At 55.3% G+C, this 9,169-nt stretch overlaps 2 non-coding genes and 1 pseudogene across 2 annotated transcripts; all 3 read right to left on the bottom strand.

Moving 5' to 3' along the window:
• Positions 1-959: 959 nt before the first annotated feature.
• Positions 960-3,937, bottom strand: LOC126301202 (large subunit ribosomal RNA; annotated as a pseudogene).
• Positions 3,938-4,125: 188 nt separating this feature from the next.
• On the bottom strand, positions 4,126-4,280 carry LOC126301170 (5.8S ribosomal RNA). The gene has a single exon (XR_007552954.1). It is a non-coding gene; the product is annotated as a 5.8S ribosomal RNA (ribosomal RNA).
• Positions 4,281-4,644: 364 nt separating this feature from the next.
• Positions 4,645-6,537, bottom strand: LOC126301238 (small subunit ribosomal RNA). Its single transcript, XR_007553002.1, has one exon. It is a non-coding gene; the product is annotated as a small subunit ribosomal RNA (ribosomal RNA).
• Between the last annotated feature and the right edge of the window lie 2,632 nt (positions 6,538-9,169).

Genomic DNA, 9,169 nt, shown 5'->3' with positions numbered 1-9,169 from the left:
CCAGTCAGCGCACTTTGCAGCAGAAGCTATTTGATTTCCTAAACTAAAAGACTTAAAATTATTTTGCGCATACATATAGGTTGAGGAAAGACTGCTCTTTCACACTGTCTGTCTGGGATTTTAGTTACTTCAGCGGGTTGCTAGCGCATGTGCTCTCAACAAGTGGGTCTGTATTCCACCTCTGCTCTCTGGTTCGCCGGTAAGGCGGCGCCGACAGGCAGCTTTCAAACAATGTCAAGGACCCCGTTATTATGCAAATGCCGCTGCACTTACTGTGATGATGTCTTCCACAGCATCTCAGGAACTTTCCACAACTCCAATGGCGTATTTTGATTTAAGATGAAGCACTATAATCACTTGTATTTGGAGGAAGATGTGTAGATTGCTGCCGCACTTGTAGGCCGGAGACAAGTACTTATAACTTGATCACCAGTGATATAATGCAGATCTGCTTCCTGTAGAATAATCGTGGCACTGTTGTAGAACTACGATCAAATTCTCATCGGTATCGGAGCACTCTTACGCACTGAAAATATCGTGGGAAAACGCACAAAAAACACTCGCACAGAACAGCATCGCGTATTTCACACAACTGGTAATATTACGGGAAGTATTTTACGTAGAACGATAAAATTTGAGCACGAGACGTGATATGTATCGGCGCAGATTTGCTCACAGTTTCACCGATATCGGAGCGTAAATTTTCACACTATCCGCGAAAGTGTGTGAGGCGAAAGCGCGTGGCCAGTAGTGCGCGCGCAGTGGCCACCTCGGCGGTAACCCGATTCACACGCGGCACAAGACACTTTTCACTAAACTTGCCATAAATCGGAAAGTATGAAACGTACGGCCTTGAAATTTTTACACGCGTTGTAGAATGATACCCGAAAGCACTGTGCCGATTTTCCACGGAATCAAGACACTTTTCCGGGATGAACGCGACGAAGACGCGGGAGCCGAAACGCGCGCGTGCGCTCGCGCGGAGGGACAGCGGGAATCTCGTTAATCCATTCATGCGCGTCACTAATTAGATGACGAGGCATTTGGCTATATTAAGAGAAGTCATAGTTAACTCACGCCGTTTACCCGCGCTTGCTTGAATTTCTTCACGTTGACATTCAGAGCACTGGGCAGAAATCACATTGCGTCAACACCCGCTAGGGCCATCGCAATGCTTTGTTTTAATTAGACAGTCGGATTCCCCCAGTCCGTGCCAGTTCTGAGTTGATCGTTGAATGGCGGCCGAAGAGAATCCGCGCACCCGCGCGCCCCCGGAGGAGCACGCTAAGGCGGACGCGGCCTCGCAGCAAGGAAGATCCGTGGGAGGCCAAGGCACGGGACCGAGCTCGGATCCTGCACGCAGGTTGAAGCACCGGGGCGCGAACGCCGCGCAGGCGCGCGCATCCTGCACCGCCGGCCAGCACGAGGCCAACCAACGGCGAGAGCAGACCACGCCCGCGCTAAACGCCCGCACTTACCGGCACCCCTACGGCACTCACCTCGCCCAGGCCCGGCACGTTAGCGCTGACCCACTTCCCGACCAAGCCCGACACGCCCCGATCCTCAGAGCCAATCCTTATCCCGAAGTTACGGATCCAATTTGCCGACTTCCCTTACCTACATTATTCTATCGACTAGAGGCTCTTCACCTTGGAGACCTGCTGCGGATATGGGTACAAACCGGCGCGACACCTCCACGTGGCCCTCTCCCGGATTTTCAAGGTCCGAGGGGAAGATCGGGACACCGCCGCAACTGCGGTGCTCTTCGCGTTCCAAACCCTATCTCCCTGCTAGAGGATTCCAGGGAACTCGAACGCTCATGCAGAAAAGAAAACTCTTCCCCGATCTCCCGACGGCGTCTCCGGGTCCTTTTGGGTTACCCCGACGAGCATCTCTAAAAGAGGGGCCCGACTTATATCGGTTCCGCTGCCGGGTTCCGGAATAGGAACCGGATTCCCTTTCGCCCAACGGGGGCCAGCACAAAGTGCATCATGCTATGACGGCCCCCATCAACATCGGATTTCTCCTAGGGCTTAGGATCGACTGACTCGTGTGCAACGGCTGTTCACACGAAACCCTTCTCCGCGTCAGCCCTCCAGGGCCTCGCTGGAGTATTTGCTACTACCACCAAGATCTGCACCGACGGCGGCTCCAGGCAGGCTCACGCCCAGACCCTTCTGCGCCCACCGCCGCGACCCTCCTACTCGTCAGGGCTTCGCGGCCGGCCGCGAGGACCGGCCATGACTGCCAGACTGACGGCCGAGTATAGGCACGACGCTTCAGCGCCATCCATTTTCAGGGCTAGTTGCTTCGGCAGGTGAGTTGTTACACACTCCTTAGCGGATTCCGACTTCCATGGCCACCGTCCTGCTGTCTTAAGCAACCAACGCCTTTCATGGTTTCCCATGAGCGTCGATTCGGGCGCCTTAACTCGGCGTTTGGTTCATCCCACAGCGCCAGTTCTGCTTACCAAAAGTGGCCCACTTGGCACTCCGATCCGAGTCGTTTGCTCGCGGCTTCAGCATATCAAGCAAGCCGGAGATCTCACCCATTTAAAGTTTGAGAATAGGTTGAGGTCGTTTCGGCCCCAAGGCCTCTAATCATTCGCTTTACCGGATGAGACTCGTACGAGCACCAGCTATCCTGAGGGAAACTTCGGAGGGAACCAGCTACTAGATGGTTCGATTAGTCTTTCGCCCCTATACCCAGCTCCGACGATCGATTTGCACGTCAGAATCGCTACGGACCTCCATCAGGGTTTCCCCTGACTTCGTCCTGGCCAGGCATAGTTCACCATCTTTCGGGTCCCAACGTGTACGCTCTAGGTGCGCCTCACCTCGCAATGAGGACGAGACGCCCCGGGAGTGCGGAGGCCGCCGCCCCGTGAAGGGCGGGGAAGCCCCATCCTCCCTCGGCCCGTGCAAGGCGAGACCTTCACTTTCATTACGCCTTTAGGTTTCGTACAGCCCAATGACTCGCGCACATGTTAGACTCCTTGGTCCGTGTTTCAAGACGGGTCGTGAAATTGTCCAAAGCTGAAGCGCCGCTGACGGGAGCGATTATTCCGCCCGAGAGCATCCCGAGCCAACAGCGGCGCGGGTCCGGGGCCGGGCCAGGTAGGTCCGTCATCCGGGAAGAACCGCGCGCGCTTGCCGGGAGCCCGAGCGCCCAAAGGGGCGAATCGACTCCTCCAGATATACCGCCGAGCAGCCAGCCAGGACACCGGGGCTCTGCCCAACAGACGCGAACCGAGGCCCGCGGAAGGACAGGCTGCGCACCCGGGCCGTAGGCCGGCACCCAGCGGGTCGCGACGTCCTACTAGGGGAGAAGTGCGGCCCACCGCACACCGGAACGGCCCCACCCCGCGGCGAGTGGAAAGGCAACCGGACACGACCCCGCCGCGGATTGCTCCGCGCGGGCGGCCGGCCCCATCTGCCGAGGGCGGGGGCCAGTGGCCGGATGGGCGTGAATCTCACCCGTTCGACCTTTCGGACTTCTCACGTTTACCCCAGAACAGTTTCACGTACTTTTGAACTCTCTCTTCAAAGTTCTTTTCAACTTTCCCTCACGGTACTTGTTCGCTATCGGTCTCGTGGTCATATTTAGTCTCAGATGGAGTTTACCACCCACTTGGAGCTGCACTCTCAAGCAACCCGACTCGAAGGAGAGGTCCCGCCGACGCTCGCACCGGCCGCTACGGGCCTGGCACCCTCTACGGGCCGTGGCCTCATTCAAGTTGGACTTGGGCTCGGCGCGAGGCGTCGGGGTAGTGGACCCTCCCAAACACCACATGCCACGACAGGCGGCAGCCTGCGGGGTTCGGTGCTGGACTCTTCCCTGTTCGCTCGCCGCTACTGGGGGAATCCTTGTTAGTTTCTTTTCCTCCGCTTAGTAATATGCTTAAATTCAGCGGGTAGTCTCGCCTGCTCTGAGGTCGTTGTACGAGGTGTCGCACGCCACACCGCCAGCCGGCTGTGCACGCTACCGAGAAAGTACCGGTATGCGAACCGCCAGGCGACGGGCGCGCATCGCACGTTTGAGGAGACGCGGCCGGCCACACAGGCGACCACGACACTCCCACGTCTCCGAAGCGGGACAAACGCCGCGCGCTTCAGTATACGTAGCCGACCCTCAGCCAGACGTGGCCCGGGAACGGAATCCATGGACCGCAATGTGCGTTCGAAACGTCGATGTTCATGTGTCCTGCAGTTCACATGTCGACGCGCAATTTGCTGCGTTCTTCATCGACCCACGAGCCGAGTGATCCACCGTCCTGGGTGATCTTTTCCTTTTCAGTCTCCCACTGTCTCTTTCGAGACAGTAGCATTTGCGGGACTGAGGCGTCTGACGGCCCCTGTTCCACTATTTTTTTGTGTCCAACGGCCTCACAGCCGATGGGCGTCGTACGGCTCCACACCGGGGCGGACAGGCACTCGGGCGAACGTCATTCAAAACCGGCGCCAGGCGCCAGGTACCGCAGGCCAGCCGCTCCAGAGCTTCAGCGCTCGTACCACACAACAACAACAACACTTCCGCTAGTTTTGAGAGGCACGCGTGGTTCCGCACGCGGCGCACGGCCACTGCCGTACAGGTAGCGTGTTGCGCGACACTACACGCACATCGAAAGACATGCAGTCTAGTCGGTAATGATCCTTCCGCAGGTTCACCTACGGAAACCTTGTTACGACTTTTACTTCCTCTAAATGATCAAGTTTGGTCATCTTTCCGGTAGCATCGGCAACGACAGAGTCGATGCCGCGTACCAGTCCGAAGACCTCACTAAATCATTCAATCGGTAGTAGCGACGGGCGGTGTGTACAAAGGGCAGGGACGTAATCAACGCGAGCTTATGACTCGCGCTTACTGGGAATTCCTCGTTCATGGGGAACAATTGCAAGCCCCAATCCCTAGCACGAAGGAGGTTCAGCGGGTTACCCCGACCTTTCGGCCTAGGAAGACACGCTGATTCCTTCAGTGTAGCGCGCGTGCGGCCCAGAACATCTAAGGGCATCACAGACCTGTTATTGCTCAATCTCGTGCGGCTAGAAGCCGCCTGTCCCTCTAAGAAGAAAAGTAATCGCTGACAGCACGAAGGATGTCACGCGACTAGTTAGCAGGCTAGAGTCTCGTTCGTTATCGGAATTAACCAGACAAATCGCTCCACCAACTAAGAACGGCCATGCACCACCACCCACCGAATCAAGAAAGAGCTATCAATCTGTCAATCCTTCCGGTGTCCGGGCCTGGTGAGGTTTCCCGTGTTGAGTCAAATTAAGCCGCAGGCTCCACTCCTGGTGGTGCCCTTCCGTCAATTCCTTTAAGTTTCAGCTTTGCAACCATACTTCCCCCGGAACCCAAAAGCTTTGGTTTCCCGGAGGCTGCCCGCCGAGTCATCGGAGGAACTGCGGCGGATCGCTGGCTGGCATCGTTTATGGTTAGAACTAGGGCGGTATCTGATCGCCTTCGAACCTCTAACTTTCGTTCTTGATTAATGAAAACATACTTGGCAAATGCTTTCGCTTCTGTTCGTCTTGCGACGATCCAAGAATTTCACCTCTAACGTCGCAATACGAATGCCCCCGCCTGTCCCTATTAATCATTACCTCGGGTTCCGAAAACCAACAAAATAGAACCGAGGTCCTATTCCATTATTCCATGCACACAGTATTCAGGCGGGCTTGCCTGCTTTAAGCACTCTAATTTGTTCAAAGTAAAAGTGCCGGCCCACCGAGACACTCAACAAAGAGCACCCTGGTAGGATTTAAACGGGGTCCGCCTCGGGACGCGAAAGCACCCCTTCGGCTCGCCCCACCGGCAGGACGTCCCACGATACATGCCAGTTAAACACCGACGGGCGGTGAACCAACAGCGTGGGACACAAATCCAACTACGAGCTTTTTAACCGCAACAACTTTAATATACGCTATTGGAGCTGGAATTACCGCGGCTGCTGGCACCAGACTTGCCCTCCAATAGATACTCGTTAAAGGATTTAAAGTGTACTCATTCCGATTACGGGGCCTCGGATGAGTCCCGTATCGTTATTTTTCGTCACTACCTCCCCGTGCCGGGAGTGGGTAATTTGCGCGCCTGCTGCCTTCCTTGGATGTGGTAGCCGTTTCTCAGGCTCCCTCTCCGGAATCGAACCCTGATTCCCCGTTACCCGTTACAACCATGGTAGGCGCAGAACCTACCATCGACAGTTGATAAGGCAGACATTTGAAAGATGCGTCGCCGGTACGAGGACCGTGCGATCAGCCCAAAGTTATTCAGAGTCACCAAGGCAAACGGACCAGACAAGCCAATCCGATTGGTTTTGATCTAATAAAAGCGTCCCTTCCATCTCTGGTCGGGACTCTGTTTGCATGTATTAGCTCTAGAATTACCACAGTTATCCAAGTAACGTGGGTACGATCTAAGGAACCATAACTGATTTAATGAGCCATTCGCGGTTTCACCTTAATGCGGCTTGTACTGAGACATGCATGGCTTAATCTTTGAGACAAGCATATGACTACTGGCAGGATCAACCAGGGAGCTGCGTCAACTAGAGCTGAGCAGCCGGCCGCCCGGGAGTGTGTCCCGGGGGCCCGCGCGAACACGCAAGCGTCCGCTCAATTATTCTGCAAACAGGAGGAGGCCGAGCTCCCCTGCACGATACACCTCGAAACCCTCTCAGGTCCCGGCGGCGCGCAGCGCCGTCCTAGGTACTTGGTTGGTTTCGAGAGAGGCGCAATCGCCCGGAGTTAGGCGAGTAGACGGTTTTAGTGCGAACACCCTTGCTCCCAACTGAGCTTGCCGCTGCCGACAGAGGCCCGGGAGCGTGCTGTCGTGGCATTGCCGGCGGGAGACAACACGCGCCACCTATGGTGACCGGCAGCTCCAACGCCAGCGCCACACAAGGGCAAAGCCCCACTTGGGTGCAGAAGCGAACTCTCCCAGCACAGCGCACGCGCCAACACGTCCGCACAACTGCGATACAAACCACCTGCGAGAACCGCTGGGGCGACCGAGCAGCAGACGGCGTCGCGGCGCCGAGTGCCAGGCGGCGGCGCATCCTCAACGCACACAGTCCTCAATCAGACCAGCACACTGCAGATGTCCACCGCGCTTCGCACCGGGCTCGGCTGAACCAACTTTGGCCACCAGGCGCCGCGTGCAGGGTGCGCCGCAGCGTAGCTGCGCCGCCTGCCGGGCCCGTCTGCTGGCGCTCCTGCCACTCGGCGCCCCCCACCAGCCGGCTGTTGCGCGTGCGCCCACGCAGCGCGCGGCCAACACGCCGGGCGGCCCCCCTTCACTGGCCGGGAACAGTCCCACCAAGCCACCGCCGCGTATCGCTTCATACCCACATGGGCCTAGTCACGTGTGTGGATGTGGCGGGTACCGCTGAAACAACCGGTTAATAGCTGTACCGATCGTCGCCATCACAGATTCACCTCCAGCGTGAACAACCGCTCAACAACGGATTTCCAGTTCATTTGCGTATCTTGGGCAGTAAACGTAGATGTCCACCTACATTTGCGAATTCAACAATTCTTGCATGCCAGGATGTCATGTGTCACGACACGCTACATCAGACCACATACACACTGCGACATGTGCAGAAGAGAACACGTGGAAGGTGGCCCGCGCACGTATGCGATGTCCCTTCCGCGATCCACTGTCAACCGGCATCTGCGGCATGTCCCAGATATGGAACGCGGTCCACCAGGGTAGCACTTTGTGTGAGGCAATACGACAAAGTCGGAATACACGCGTCACTACATCAGACGGCTCACGCTGACCTGACCTGACCTGACTCACCGCACCACCACACCCAGCGACCCAGGGTGACATACAATGCGTTCGTACGTTCCTCCCACACGCCTCTACGGCGTACCACAGTGCAACCTAGCTGTTATTGGGAGACGAGACAAGTAGCATCGAGCACAACATATGGAAATTGAGATTCGACACCGTTGGGCACAGCCAGCGTACGGTCACACGTATCACACTACTTCACTCTGTACGTAACGACCGATGATCGGTACAGCGTGTGGGTTACGCGTACGACATCAGCGGACAATGGACACAGACCATACCACGACGTACACTGAGGGCGTCGACATCTGAATGCAACTGAACAGCTGCGAGGCTCATTTAACACTCAAACGCCAGACCGACCAGCTTGAGAGGACAGAGACACAAAGAGGGGGACAGAGGGGGGGGGCGATATAGTCCTATTGCAGTACAATTGACAGTGGATAGCGGGAATATGTGGAAAGTAAGCAACACTCGCAAGACATCTACATGAGGATAACAACGACACCAGAGATTCCGAGCAGTGAACTATGTTAGGCAAAGGGACAACGTGGGTTAGGTTAAGGGACAACGTGGGTTAGGTTAAGGGACAACGTGGGTTAGGTTAAGGGACAACGTGGGTTAGGTTAAGGGACAACGTGGGTTAGGTTAAGGGACAACGTGGGTTAGGTTAAGGGACAACGTGGGTTAGGTTAAGGGACAACGTGGGTTAGGTTAAGGGACAACGTGGGTTAGGTTAAGGGACAACGTGGGTTAGGTTAAGGGACAACGTGGGTTAGGTTAAGGGACAACGTGGGTTAGGTTAAGGGACAACGTGGGTTAGGTTAAGGGACAACGTGAGTTAGGTTAAGGGACAACTTGAGTTAGGTTAAGGGACAACTTGAGTTAGGTTAAGGGACAACTTGAGTTAGGTTAAGGGACAACTTGAGTTAGGTTAAGGGACAACTTGAGTTAGGTTAAGGGACAAATTGAGTTAGGTTAAGGGACAAATTGAGTTAGGTTAAGGGACAAATTGAGTTAGGTTAAGGGACAAACTGAGTTAGGTTAAGGGACAAACTGAGTTAGGTTAAGGGACAAACTGAGTTAGGTTAAGGGACAAATTGAGTTAGGTTAAGGGACAAATTGAGTTAGGTTAAGGGACAAATTGAGTTAGGTTAAGGGACAAATTGAGTTAGGTTAAGCGATAATCTGGTACAGCCACAGTTAGGTTAAGCGATAATCTGGTACAGCCACAGTTAGGTTAAGCGATAATCTGGTACAGCCACAGTTAGGTTAAGCGATAATCTGGTACAGCCACAGTTAGGTTAAGCGATAATCTGGTACAGCCACAGTTAGGTTAAGCGATAATCTGGTACAGCCACAGTTAGGT

This window comes from Schistocerca gregaria, unplaced genomic scaffold (genome assembly GCF_023897955.1).
Source record: "Schistocerca gregaria isolate iqSchGreg1 unplaced genomic scaffold, iqSchGreg1.2 ptg000045l, whole genome shotgun sequence".
NCBI lineage: Eukaryota > Metazoa > Arthropoda > Insecta > Orthoptera > Acrididae > Schistocerca > Schistocerca gregaria.
This window is presented reverse-complemented; position numbering and strand designations above follow the sequence as displayed.